The sequence below is a fragment of the Ursus americanus genome, chromosome 10 (assembly GCF_024610735.1).
Source record: "Ursus americanus isolate L20-20 chromosome 10, mUrsAme1.1.p, whole genome shotgun sequence".
Classification (NCBI taxonomy): domain Eukaryota; kingdom Metazoa; phylum Chordata; class Mammalia; order Carnivora; family Ursidae; genus Ursus; species Ursus americanus.
In genome coordinates this window covers 69,612,270-69,626,397 of record NC_142136.1, presented here as the reverse complement: position 1 = coordinate 69,626,397, position 14,128 = coordinate 69,612,270, and the positions used below count along the sequence as shown (strand labels likewise).

Genomic DNA, 14,128 nt, shown 5'->3' with positions numbered 1-14,128 from the left:
AGAGAGGAGAAGGCAAGGGGGTCAGCGCCCAGAGTTAAAGACCCTTTGCTCTTCTTTACTGTCACCTTTATTCATGCTTCAGGATAATCGTAAATCTTTATTACTGTTTCTCAAGCACGTGATGTGTGGCAAGGGGTCTTAGAGAAAACGGAAGTCTGATTATGGGAAAGACGCGCTGTGCTGATCCTGTCGTAGGAGCTCTGCTAAACATGGCTCTAGAGGACAGTGCGGACATCTGCTAGATCACAGATGTATGGACTAAGAAGACTTCGGGGAAGGGAACTCCCCGCAGCATTCCTAGGCAGAGTGGTCGCGCAGGCCTCGGCATTCCTTCTCCGAAACCTTCCCTCGCCCCCAGTGGCCTCTGTTACATTTTAGCGAGCCAGGTATCATGGACGATGTCATGCCCCACATTAACCCCAACACAGATGCATCCCACTGAGGCCTGTCATGAATAGTAGGTCCTGGACGGGCTCCTTATGTATTGCCAGAGATAGTAACCCCTTCGTATCTCCATCGTCAAGGAATCTTCTGTCTTTCTCTAGTAGGAGGGACTGTTCTCATGCACAAAGATTCTCCACAGTCTCTGAGCAGGAGAGGGAGGCAGAGCAAGAAGCCCAAATAAAAGTGCCCCCCTTCATATCACATTGTCCAGCAATGCAGTTGTCTTGGTATTTTCTGCATTAGGCTACGAAATGCCACAGGTGCAGGTGTCTCTGTTTGTACACTTTATACCTGGCGATCAGGTAGGCTACCCTTAAAATTGTAACCTTTTCATGGTATTGTTGGGTTCTGTTTGGGATGACACACCCAGCCGCTATTTCCTCCACTGAAAAGGGGTCAGTGTGATTCATCATCTGGTCTCAATTAGATTTTATTTTATTTTCTCTAACTTGCTGTTCTTTCCATCTTCATATTCTAAAGCTCATCAGTCACTCCTTCTTTTACTTGACCAGCTTGTGAAGCCAGATCCACCCCCACCCTCCATGCTGGGTGCAGGGGTCTTGGTCTACACCGGCTGCTTCGGTGCCACACATCCTCACCGAACGCTCACTGTGGACCAAGGATGTGCTTATAGGTTTTCAGCACTGAGAATTTTTACTTTATCAACAGTCTTGAGGCCAGTTCCTTACCCACCTAGCTAGCAGTTGTGTGCTCAGAGAGGGGCACCGCTAAGGATGACATCTCACCTGCGTGCCCTCCGGTACCCCGTGGACCTCAGACAGCGCTTCTCATAGGAATTTCCCGGGATCTTGTTCACATGCGGGTTCTGATTCGGTCCATCTAGGCTGGGCCTGGGCTTCTGCATTTCTAACTAGCCCCCAGGTGAGTGGACCACAGTCTGAGCAGGAAGGCGTCAGCACACCACCCTCGAGGGTGCGCCTTGACCAGCCAGACCCCGTGCTGGGTGCTCCACACACATAAACCGTATTTCATCCTGGCTCCACTCTGTGAGGTACAGCTGTCTTCATTTTTTTAGTTGAAGGTCATTTTTCTGAATGTTCCCTCAGTTTTGTTGACTGTATAAATTAGAACAGTCTGCACGTTGGCAGGAAGCCGCCACCACGGATGTCATGATTCCCTTGGATGCGGCGAGGTGGCTGTTCTATTCGTCCCAGGGGACACTGTTACCAATTAAATGGGGTTTGCCCCTGCGGTGGAGACACCAACCCAGAAACCGGGATAACCTGGAGTCTGAAGGTGAGAACACTCCAGGATCCTGAAAGAGGAGTGGCTTCCCATGCTGCCTTCTCCTTGGCTGGCTGACTGTGCAGGAAGTGATCCCTCAGGCTTGTTCGAGAAAGCACGTGTTTATGGAAAGCTGCCTGGCCTTGTGCTAAGTGGTGTGGGAGCCCACTGATAAAGGCAACGCGTCTAGCCAGGGCATCAGGCAGGTATTTCCGTTAATCCTAAATACGCTCTTGGGCTGTTGCAGATTGCCTAAAATTCGTGGGTTGGAAGAATTTGAGGTGGGCCATTTTGTTCCTTGGAATTGACTTGATGTATTTGGTAGCAATGGAGAGAGGCTGAGATGAGTTAATAGAGAAATGCCCATCTTTTTAAAAAATTAGCTCCTAAAGATTTAAAACATTAGTCCTCCATTCCTGTGAAAAACTAAAGTCAGGAAAGCCTTGGACAGAAAATAAAGATAATCATATATCTGGGAAAGCCTCAGAGAGGTATCTCCCAAAACCTGTGGAGAACACAGAATACCAGGGCCGGGTGATGCATGCATGTGACAGCCTGAAGGAAGGAATGGATATTTTTAAGCCAACTACCACCAAATGCATTAAAATGTCTTATCTGGTAGCCAGTTGATCTTCATACCCACGTAGGAGCAAATAAGGGGCAGGGGCCACCCAAACTCTGGGACAGAAGATTGAAGTTAGCAACTTGCTGTAGAAGAGGAAGAATTTGAGGTGGGCCATTTTGTTCCTTGGAATTGACTTGATGTATTTGGTAGCAATGGAGAGAGGCTGAGACGAGCTCCACAGCTTGGAGCTTCTTCAATGATAGGGTCCTGGGAGTTCGTTTTCTAGAGCTCTCTGTGGGGCAAGTTCTCCACGGTGAATAGCAGCCCAGAACTTCAGCTTATGCTCCGTTTAAACATTTTTCAGGACATTATTAAAAGCTCCTTCTAAAAGGGATGTCATCATGGAGAGGACGTTACTTGTACAATTTACGTAACAAGGACTAATTTAAGATAAAATTAAAGGGTCATCTTTTCAATGCCATTTTGCAAGGAGGAAAAAAATTGAGCGTGGTGACTACTCCGTGCAGCCACGCAAAGCCATTACCGTCCCGTCCAAAGCTGGGCCGTCAGGACGGTCCCTGTGGAGTGTGTTAGATGAGCTTGTGCCCTGGAGATGCCTTTAAAACTCCACAAGCCCAAATTAACCTGGAGGAAAGGAAGGACCGACTCTGTGCAAAACCATTTCCCCATCAAGCCATTTCCTCCTGATGGGCGGTAATGTGATTAGTTCTCATGTAGACAGCATTGTTTTGCTTTTCAAAACGTATGATTATAACCACGCTCTTAATTCCATTTCCTTCCTTGCCTCCATAAATCATCCTTGTGTTTTTCTCCTCGCAGACCAAGACGGTTACCGATACGCATTGCTCATTATGTTCACATACTGGATCAGTCCGTTTGTTGAAATGCTCGTCCTTTGTCTTAACACATAAAAATGGCACGAAGTATTTCTTACCGCGAAAGAACCTTACTAATTGGGGTTTCTCTATCTTTTTTCCTTATATCTCTTTGTCTCCCTTCTTCCGAAATATAAGGCAGAATAGCAGTCCAGTTATTACTGGAAAGAGCACTACCGAGATTCCCATGGTTCGAATCCTGGCTGTCCCTTTCTAGCTGTTGTCAGCTTGGACAAGGGACTTCACCCCTCTGAGCCTCCATTTCCTGTTCTATAAAATCAGAGCAAAAACACCTGCTTTGCCCAGCTTTGAAATTTGCTGGGAAGATTAAGCAAGGTAGTATTGTGTGTTAAAGAACTTTATAAGGAAAACACATGCAGACGCCCAGCATTGATTATCACTCTTAATGTCTCATGTCACGGGGATGAGTGATTGTGCACATTTTTCCCGCAGATGAAGCTTACTTATCTCTTTAGGGGACCATGGTGGGGAGGGGTCATAACAAAAAACGATATACTCTTCCCTGTCTTCTTCAAGGGAAGACTCTTCTTGATGACCTGGGTCGCCATTACAATATCCATAGAATTCTAGAAGGCCAGGATGGGAAGGGGGTTTAGCACTCAAAGTGCCCATAGTAATCAGTCTGCAAGGACTGCTGTAGCAAAACACCATAGGCTGCGGGACGTAAGCCACAGAAATTTCTTTCCCTGTGATTCTGGCAGCTGGACGTCCAGAGCAGGGTGGCCCAGGGCTGCTTTCTGCTGAGGCCCCTCTCCTTGGCTTACAGGTGGATGTCTTCTCCCTGTGTCCTCACCTGCCCTCTGAACATGGGCATCTCTGGGGTCTCTCCCTCTTCATAGAAGGACAGCAGTCCAGCTGGATTAGGGCCCACCCTCATGGCCTTATTTTCGCTTAATCACCTCTTCAAGTCCCTGTCTCCAAAAGCAGTTACATCCCGAGGTGTACTGGGGGTTAGGATTTCAACATACGATTTGGAGAGTCAGGGACGCAGTTCAGCCCAGAACAGTGCCGTGCCCAACCTCCTCATTTTATAGATGAGAATGTTGAAACCCAGAGAGGTTGAGCGAGACGCTTAAACTCCCACAGCAGGTGTCAGCAGAGCCTGGAGCCGAGCCCCATCTGGAGACCAGTGCTCCTCCCGCCCTCCCCCCTGCCTGGCCTCACAGCCCCCGCCATCCTCATCTTCTGGTGTGAGGGAACTCTGCTCTTCAGGGTCCAGGGCGGCAGGAAGGCTGGTTCGCTATCAGTCCTGGGGGAAAGTGTCAGTGGTGACGAGTGGGCTTTAGTGCAGCGCTTCGGCACATCCTGACGTGTGTTTGGGAATCTTGAGGTCTCTTATATATCGTCATCCCATTTGCGGGGGGGGGGCTGTGTTCCCAAAGTTTGACCCACAGGTAAGTACGATGTTCGTGCGCTTTCAAACACACCTTGGGAAGACACCTTTCTGTATCTGTCGCATAGCAGTCACAACTGACATCTGGAAAATGCTCTTTCTCTTACCATGGCCAGATCTTGCATATTCTTCCCGAAACCCTGTCTACCCCCGCGGGGAGAAAGGCACGTCTGTCAAACGGCCCCTGCTTCACTGGGAGAGATTTAATAACTGGAGTCTATCCCAAGGTGTCAGGCTTTGAACACCTCAACACTTGCATAAAATAGACCATGGCACACGAACCACTGTCCTACAGCACATCATCGTTCATCATTAAAGTGGCTTGTCAAAATTCCGGGCCCTGAGTTCTGTGCTTTTCAACAACGTCCAGGAAAGCCCTTCCCGAGTACCGTGGACCAGAGGAGAATCCCCCCGTATACATCTGCGGGCCTCAGATGTGTAGAACTCATCTGTGAATCCAGGCAAGGTTTGTTTGCTGCTAAAGCCTGGTGTGTCTCCCCAGTGGGACTCCTCCTCCTGTGTTCCCATCTCCTGAAACGGCACCACCGTCCCCCGTCACTCAGACCTGCCGCCAGATTCATGCCCCCTGACTGCCCCCATCTCCCTCCTCCAATCCATGAGCACATCAAGGTGGCTTTGCCTCCCCAAGCGCAGTGCCCATCCATCCATTCCTCACCCGTCACCATGAGCTCCGCCGGGACGCACACGCATCCTCCTCATTGTTGTTCTTGCCCCCACCCTTGCCTCCCGCAGTCCGTTCTCCATGCTGCCACCAGAGGGGTCTTGTAAAAGCTTCCTTAGTCCTTGTTATCCCCACTTTGAGACTGTCTGGGCTTCCCACGGTACCGGAGTAGAGCCCTAACTCCTCCCCAGAGACCACAGGCCCCGAAAGACCTGACCCTGCCTGCCTCTCGAACTTCACGTTGCCCCACTCTCCCCGTCAGGGACCCTTGAGCTCCGTGGCAGTCTTTCTGTTCCTTATGTACCTGAAACATTCCGGTCTCAGGACCCTTGCACTTGTGGTTCCTTCCACATGAGACTCCCTCCCCCCAGCTCTCTGCGCACTGCCTCTTTCTTGTCATTCACAGCTAACTGGATGCTGTCTTCCCAGAAGGACCCCCCTTGTCCATCCCGGCTCAGCCTAACCTGCCCTTTCCCTGGTCCTTTGCTAGCGTCGCCCTTCTTTTACTTTCCCGCAGTTACTGAAAGCTTTAGCTATCCAAAGTGTTGCTATCTAAAAGTTTTGCTCATTTGTTTATTTGCCCCCATGACAGAGTTTCTTGTTCACACTGTGCCAGGGACGGGGGGTGGCACATGGCAGGGGCTCGGTAAGTTCACTTACTGTCTATTGACTGCCGGCCTGTCTATGGATATGACCCTGTCCCACCGGGTGGGACACAGACAGGTAAAGAGATGCAATTCAGAGCAGTGAGTGCCTGCAAGTGCAATGCCAGGGGCTTGCCTCACCGCTGAGATATTACCACCTGCTGCACTGTGACGACCCCACCAGAGAGGCAGAGGAAGGGGGAGGCATCGGCCAGGGCTCCCGCACCTGCTCTGTCGGGCCTGGCCCACTCACACGGTGGCCTTGGCTCACACAGTTGCCCTTTCTCAGCCTCCACCTGCTCCCTGCAAGCGGAGGTCAGGCCCTTACTGGACGCCCAGTAGGGTTACAGTAGCTGCAATTTCTACAGCGCAGGTGTGCATTCTGTCCCCAGGTCCTGGAGATGCTGCCTGGACCTGCAAAGCTGACAGGAGACCCAGGACTCTCTCCCTGACTCCTTCTGTCTCATGTCTACTCAGCACCTGAACCTTTCATGTTCCATTTCCAGCCCGTCCTTTTCTCTCTCCTTGACATTTTCATCAAAAGGAAGGTCTTGCAGAGAAACTGAGGGTAGGGCTGTGAAGGACGAAGGACAGTGTGTCCAGAACGCAGGCAGCAGGTTTGCAGACCAACCCTCTATGCCTCCCGCCTGTCGCTGTGATCTGACAAGTGTAGACAGAGGCATTCGCCACCAGAGGGCATTTTTGCAGGCATTATGGCTCCCCCTAGTGGGCACTGGTTTGTTACAGAATCGGTGCCGTTAAAACCCCAAATCCAAAAACTTCACAGCATACAGCTGCTCGTAAACTTTAACCCCGTGTAATTCCACTCCTGGGGATTTATCCTAATGAAAAACGCAAAATAATATATGGGTGACGACCAAATTTCCAGCAATAAGGGCGTGTAAATTGTTGTCCATCAGCATGAGAATGTAAGGGAGCCATGCAGATGTTCAGCATGGAAAATTCCTGACGGAATATTACGAATTCACACCACTGCAACAGCCATGAAGGGCTCATACAAGTGAAAATTTCATCTTTTTTGTGTAGCAAGATTATGGGTAATTTTTCATTTTTTTCCCTTGAAAGTTGTTATGTCCGTTTAATTACGCCCCACCTCCCAAAGAAACCACGTAATCATCTCCATAACTGTGGGATCGCCCCCATCTGTATGTGAGATGGTGACTCCGTTAGTTTCCTAGAGCTGCGGTTACCGAGTCCTGCAGGCTGAGGGGAGCTTAAACAACAGAAATCCACTGTCTCCCAGTCGTGGAGGCTGACAGCGCAAGATCAAGGTGTTGGCAGAGCGGTTTCTTCTGAGGCCTCTCTCCTCTTGGGTTTTACAGGTGGGTCCCTTCTCCCTGTCACATCATCTTCCTTCCATAGGCGTCTGTGTCCTTGAAAGACACCAGTCAGATTAGATTAGAGCCGACCCTAATGGCCTCATTTTAACTTCACTGCCTCTGTAAAAATCCTGTCTCCAAACGTGATCACGTCCTGAGGTACTGGGGGTTAACACGTCAACATATGAATTCAGTGACTGTTACAATACTTACATACTTACATAGGATATATTAGTCTTGCATACTTATTATATCCTTATATTACCTACGTACTTATTATATATTCTTATATACTTACTAAGTATGTTAGTAAGTAACATACTTACTATTAATACTTACACTATTATAATACTTATATAATACTCATATACTATACAAATATTTATATAGAGCATGATTTCTTTATATTTAGATGATTTTATAATTGTTTCAGCTAAAGGCTGTGTAATATCATTCCCTACACTTCTTTTTTTTTTTAAAGATTTATTATTTATTTATTTGACAGAGATAGAGACAGCCAGAGAGAGGGAACACAAGCAGGGGGAGTGGGAGAGGAAGAAGCAGGCTCATTGCGGAGGAGCCTGATGTGGGGCTCGATCCCATAACGCCGGGATCACGCCCTGAGCCGAAGGCAGGTGCTTAACCGCTGTGCCACCCAGGCGCCCCCATTCCCTACACTTCTATCATGAGCTGTAGAGCCAGTGCTGTATGTACCCGTCTTTGCTACCTCTTTGGCAAACCAATAAAAGGTTGTAATTATTCAAAAGATCTTTGGGGCAGCTGTGTACAGAAAACTGATCTTACTCCCTGAGTTCTGCTCCTGTCAGTTGATGTATGAACTGTGGTTAACACAGTACTTTGTTTACAAATGGTGCCACAGCACTGGGACCTCTGCTGGTGTCCCAAGGATCCCTACATCTTCATGTGTCACACTCGTGAGCTGAGAGGTTGGTATCATTGTATTATGTATATCTGAGGATATGCTAAGTGCAGCTGTAATAGTATTATGTAGCATTATATTACAGCTTATATATACACATCCATGCCACGGTATATATTCTTACATACATCCCCCTAGACGTTCAGTTATTTCAAACTGCACAGTAGATTCTTTTTTTTTTTTAATTTTTTTTTTTAAGATTTTATTTATTCATTCGACAGAGATAGAGACAGCCAGCGAGAGAGGGAACACAAGCAGAGGGAGTGGGAGAGGAAGAAGCAGGCTCATTGCGGAGGAGCCTGATGTGGGGCTCGATCCCATAACGCCAGGACCACGCCCTGAGCCGAAGGCAGACGCTCAACTGCTGTGCCACCCAGGCGCCCCTGCACAGTAGATTCTAATCCTGCTTTTACTTTTCACACTCACGCTTGTGCATTGCAAGTTTTCTATTTTCTTAGCCAATCAAAATCCTGTTATTCTCAAGATTATTGTCTCAGCTTCCTTGGTTCTAAGGATTTGTTATTAGGGTGTTTGCCTCTTACTATAAAGTACCAAATGCTTTCACATGAATAGAAATAAAGAAAGAATGAATGAAAGTAGACTCCAGATGTTGCATGAGCCTGCATTAATCTCTGTCTGCAAAGTGCCCCAATAGGTATATTTTTGAAGACTTGCCAGAAGAAAGAGGATATTTATTTCTTTAGGGACTCCATTCTTGGAGCTGTCCTCTTTGGGGCCCCAGCTGCTCTTCCTATCCAGTATCTTCTGCAGGAGCAGGGCTTGCAACATGGCAGTGTGGGAAGTCTAGAAGTATCACCTCTCTTGTACCTAAGAGCAACTGGGAATTTGGAGATTGGAGCTGTACGTGAAAAAAATGATTATTTTGCCACTTTATGGGCAGCAAAACTGAGGCTTTCACAGCTCATGATTTATTTAAGGCAGCAGTGCAGTTCAGGGACAGCTCTGGAATGAAAACCAATCGTCTCTGAGCCCCCCAGATAGATTGCTGGGCCCGTGAATCATCCTGCTACTAATATGAATAAAATAGCAAGTAAGATAGAAGAGTCTTGTTAATTCTGACCACTGGATACCATAACCTTTTCAAACCCTGTTGTCTTAATTATGATAGTAATTTTTTTATTAAAGATTTTATTTATTTATGTGACAGAGAGACAGCCAGCGAGAGAGGGAACACAAGCAGGGGGAATGGGAGAGGAAGAAGCAGGCTCCCAGCGGAGGAGCCCGATGTGGGACTTGATCCCGGAACGCTGGGACCACGCCCTGAGCCGAAGGCAGACGCTTAACGACTGCGCTACCCAGGCGCCCCTATGATAGTAATTTTTAAAAAGATTTTATTTATTTATTTGTCAGGTGGGGAGAGAGAGAGAGAGTGCACAAACAGGGGGAGCGGCAGGTAGAGGGAGAAGCAGGCTCCCCGCCGGGCAAGGAGCCTGATGTGGGACTCGATCCCAGGACCCTGGGATCAAGACCTGAGTCGAAGGCAGATGCTTAACCAACTGAGCCATGCAGGCATCCCAATTATGATAGTAATTTTTTAAATATTTTTTAACTTTTAAAACATGTAAACAAATAACAGGTTTTTTTCATTAAATGCATATTGTTGCAGGTGTTCACTGGGCAGTGAGTCCTATAATTAAACATCACCTCCCAGGGAAGAGAAGTGGAAATACGGATACATTTCATCACAAACAGATTTACACCATCACACTGTTTCTGCATCTTGCCTTTTTTTTTCATTTAATGATATGTTACAGGTATCATTCCATGATGGCACAAAAAAGATTTACCTTATTTTTTACTGTTTCCCTGTATTGCTTGGTATAAAGGATTTGTCCTATGTGTATATCGGATTTATCATTTCTATAACTAGCCCGCAGTACTTCCCTAAGGCAAATCCTGCTGCAGTAATCACCCGAGATTCACTTCGCTTGTGCACTTGCAAAATTGTGGGCTTCAAAGGCATGCATTGTGTCATTTCTTTCTCCAGCGTAACTGATCTGTTTGCATTTGTTTCTTTACCTTTTTGTCTGTTTCCTTCCAGCTACACAACCTGTAGAGTCAACTTACTGCCTTGATTTTCTGGAATTAACAACACTGATAGGACTACATAATAAATAATTTTTCCCCATACAAAATGGCACTTATCAAAACCAAAATACGTGATTAGCATGTTTTATTATTTTCATTTGAGTTTTATATGCTCGATCGATCTCTAGTTAAGAGGCAGTAAGAATGGTTCAGTTCTGTCATATTCCGCATATTATCAGTGTGTGTGTGTGTGCTCCTGCGTGTGAAAGACACGTAGTGGTGGGATTTGCATTTCTGTTTCATTTTGCCAGCATATATCCTCATCCCTGTTATACGGAGTTTTCAAATCAGAATATGACCTTTCCTTCTATAAAAACATCCACATTTATCCTCTGAGGTATTTTCCCTGTCATGTTATTTTTTAAATTTTTTCCCATTTTTTAAAAACTTTATTGAGATAGAATTCACGTACCTTATAGTTCGCCACGAAAGTGTACAATTCAGCGGTTTTTAGTATATCCAGAGTTGTGCAACTGTCACCACAAGCTGTTCAGAACATTTTCATCACCCCCCCAAAAAACCCATGCTTTCGCTGTCACCCCCATATGCTCCCATCCCTCGCATGTAAATGTTGAAAGATATCCTTGCCCTCCACAGTGGCTTTTCCATCATATTCCCATGCACGGTCCATTGGGTGCTACTTTCCTCAGACCCTCCCTGTGTTATCAGAATATTTCATCTTTATCAGCCTTATAGATGAAAATTGTTTCTTTCTTCGGTTTGCATGTACTGAATCAGGAATGGTGCTGACTGCCATGATCCTTTGGCCATTCATGTCACCTGCTGTGCACCACTTTGTAGACCTACTTTAACGTTTTTTTTTTTTTAAAGATTTTATTTATTTATGTGACAGAGAGACAGCCAGCGAGAGAGGGAACACAGCAGGCAGAGTGAGAGGAAGAAGCAGGCTCCCAGTGGAGGAGCCCGATGTGGGACTCGATCCCAGAACGCCGGGATCACGCCCTGAGCCGAAGGCAGACGCTTTAACGACTGCGCTACCCAGGCGCCCCCTTGTAGACCTACTTTAAATAAAAGCAAACACTGTCACTGCTTTGTCCCCATCCTCTGGTGCAGGCTACATGGGGCAAAGACCATTATGAAGTTAGTCCACCCAAATTACAGAAACAAGAGCATCCTCCAAGGAAGCCTTGAGCACCCAGAAACCCGCCCTGGGGCTCATTACCTGTATCCCCGGGCATCACCTGGTGGTGCCCATGTTCTTCTCTAGGCTGACTGCCGTCCTTCCCCCAGTGTAGGTACAATTACTGCTCCTCTATTTGGCTCCATTTTTTTAAAAAGACTTATTTATTTATTTTAGAGAGAGAGCACGCACAAGCTGGGGGAAGGGCAGAGGGAGAGAAATTCAAGCAGACTCCGGGCTGAGCACAGAGCATGATGTGGGGCTCAGTCTCCCAATCCTGAGCTCATGACCCAGACTGAAATAAAGAGCTGAACGCTGAACCAACGGAGCCACCCAGGCGCCCTTCTATTTGCCTCAATTTGACTTTGTCTCAATCCATCAACCACTATTTTTTAAATGGACATTCCATGGTCTTTGTTCAGTGCTATTAAAATCCAGTCACCCCCAGGGGCACCTGGGTGGCTTGGTCAGTTAAGCATCTGCCTTTGGCTCAGGTCATGACCCTAGGGTCCTGGGGTTGAGTCCTGGATTGGGCTCCTTGCTCAGCAGGGAGCCTGCTTCTCCCTCTCCCTCTGTCCCCCCACTCATGCTCTCTTGCTCTCTCTCTCTCTCTCTCAGATAAATAAAATATTTTTTAATTAAAAAATTTTTTTAATTTAAAAAATTTTTAATATTCTTAAATTAAATTTAATTTAAATAATTTAAAATTTTTTAATTAAAAAATAAAATGAAATCCAGTCACCCCAGGATAAACCTATCTTTATATATACACCTCTTAACCTGGTCTATGGATCCTGATAGCTTTTATCACCAGCTAAAGTCCCTGGTGAGACCCCTAATATCTTTCCCTGGCTGGAGGGTCTTTGGGAAGAGCCAGAGCTAGGCTGAAGCCAACGAGCCAGAATATCCAGGAGCAAGCATTTTCCCAGTGCTCCTTCCAGACCTGAGCCCATTTGGCTGTTAGTTACTGTCGGATCCTTTTTATAGGGAGTGTAGCCTCCAGTGATCAGGCGTAAGGGAGAAGCCTCAACCTTTCCCACCACGACCTCAGCACCAGGCTCCAGAAAGCCTCGGACTGAGTCTGTTATTCACGCTAGTATTTGTCAGCACGCCCTGCAATCCGCCCCTTAGGTAAACCTCACCCACAAGATTTCCTCGCAGCAGAGGTGACAACAATATTCAGGGGCATTCCTGGCATATGTGACGCTCTAGATGGACCATTCGTGCTACGGCCTCCTCTACACTGCACATCGCTTCCCGTATAACCGTGCAACAATCAGTAACAAGCATCACCTTCCTGACTCACTACATACATTTCATTTTTATTGATTAATATTCAAATGAGAACGCAGTGCCACTTCTGTTGTATTTCTACCACACATGTGTGACCTGAATCTAGTAATGAGGAAGCATCAGACAAACCAAATCGAGAGACATTCTGTAAAATAATGGCCTTTCGTCTTTAAAAGTGTCACGATCCCGAAAATCAAGAACACACCAAGGACTGCCCCAGACAAGGAGAGGGAGGAGACCATACAGCTAAATGCAACTTGTGATTCAGAACTGGATCCTTTCTCAAAGGATATTACGGGGACAGTTGGTGACGTTTAAATGGGTCTGAGCATCAGATGGCACCATTGGGTCAGTGCTGATGTCCTGATTTTAATGATTATATAGTGTTATGTAGGAGAGTGTCCTTGTCTGCAGGGAATGTACACTAAGGAATTCAGGGTTAGTGGGACAACAGGTCAGCATCTTATTCTCAAACGGTTCAGGGGGAAAATATCATTTGTACGATAATTTGTCCTGTACTTCCAAGTTCCAATATACTTTGGGTATGTATTTCTGCTCACACCCAGCCCCCTGCTAAGATGTAGATCCCACTTAACCAGTGCTTACACCTGCTCGCTCAATTATAAAGTACACGACCGTGTTCCCCCAGCTTGTAGCGCAGAGCGGAGGGCATTTGTGGAAAGTACGTGGTGTGTGCGTGCACCTTACTGTGCGCATGTGCTGGCTATAAGCAACTCCATTTGACCTAAGCATAGTAGATCGTCAAGGTGTTTTTCTCCTTCTTGGAAGTGGTTTGCAGTCCAGGCAGGATCTTTAACATGGAAGCCATCACTCCCAGCTGCAGCCCAAGCAGAGCAGCCGTGGGGACAGCAGGCTGTGGCACTGTCCCCATCCCCTGCCGGCAGCACAGGAAACACACCAGGGCTGTGCGGGGCAGCATGCCTGTGCAAAAGGGTATTGAGCGGTTAGTCCTTCTGGAGGAGAAGAATGGTTGTTAGTGAAGCTACGTTGCCCCTGCACTTTCTCTGAGATAGTCCCACCTGCCATTTCAGCCCCGGAGGGAACAGCCTTCAGTTCTATGTGTCCTCCATCCCCTCGGTCCCCACCTCCCCCATCCTCTCTCCAGCTTCCTGGTGCACCCAGGCCCCAAACCTCGATGGGCATAAGAGTCACGGTGGACCTTGTAAAAAGTACATCCTGCGTCCCTGCCCCAGGGGCTCTAACCCACTTAGGGTGCGCCTAGGAGCGTGTCTTTTTAACAAATGCCCAATATTTGATGGCTGTGGTCCGTGGACGCTCAGAGAAGCCCTGCTCTAGTGCAGGAAAACAGGGCTTGCGGTCAGAAAGCCCAAATTTGCCCTCACAGCTCTTTCTCTGCACACTGGAGGACCTCGGGCAAGTCACCGGAGCTCCCT

At 47.3% G+C, this 14,128-nt stretch overlaps 1 protein-coding gene across 3 annotated transcripts in view; it reads left to right on the top strand.

Moving 5' to 3' along the window:
• Positions 1-14,128, top strand: part of MTUS2 (microtubule associated scaffold protein 2) — a 555,967-nt gene that overhangs the window by 517,065 nt on the left and 24,774 nt on the right. The gene's annotated exons all lie outside the window — the stretch shown is intronic.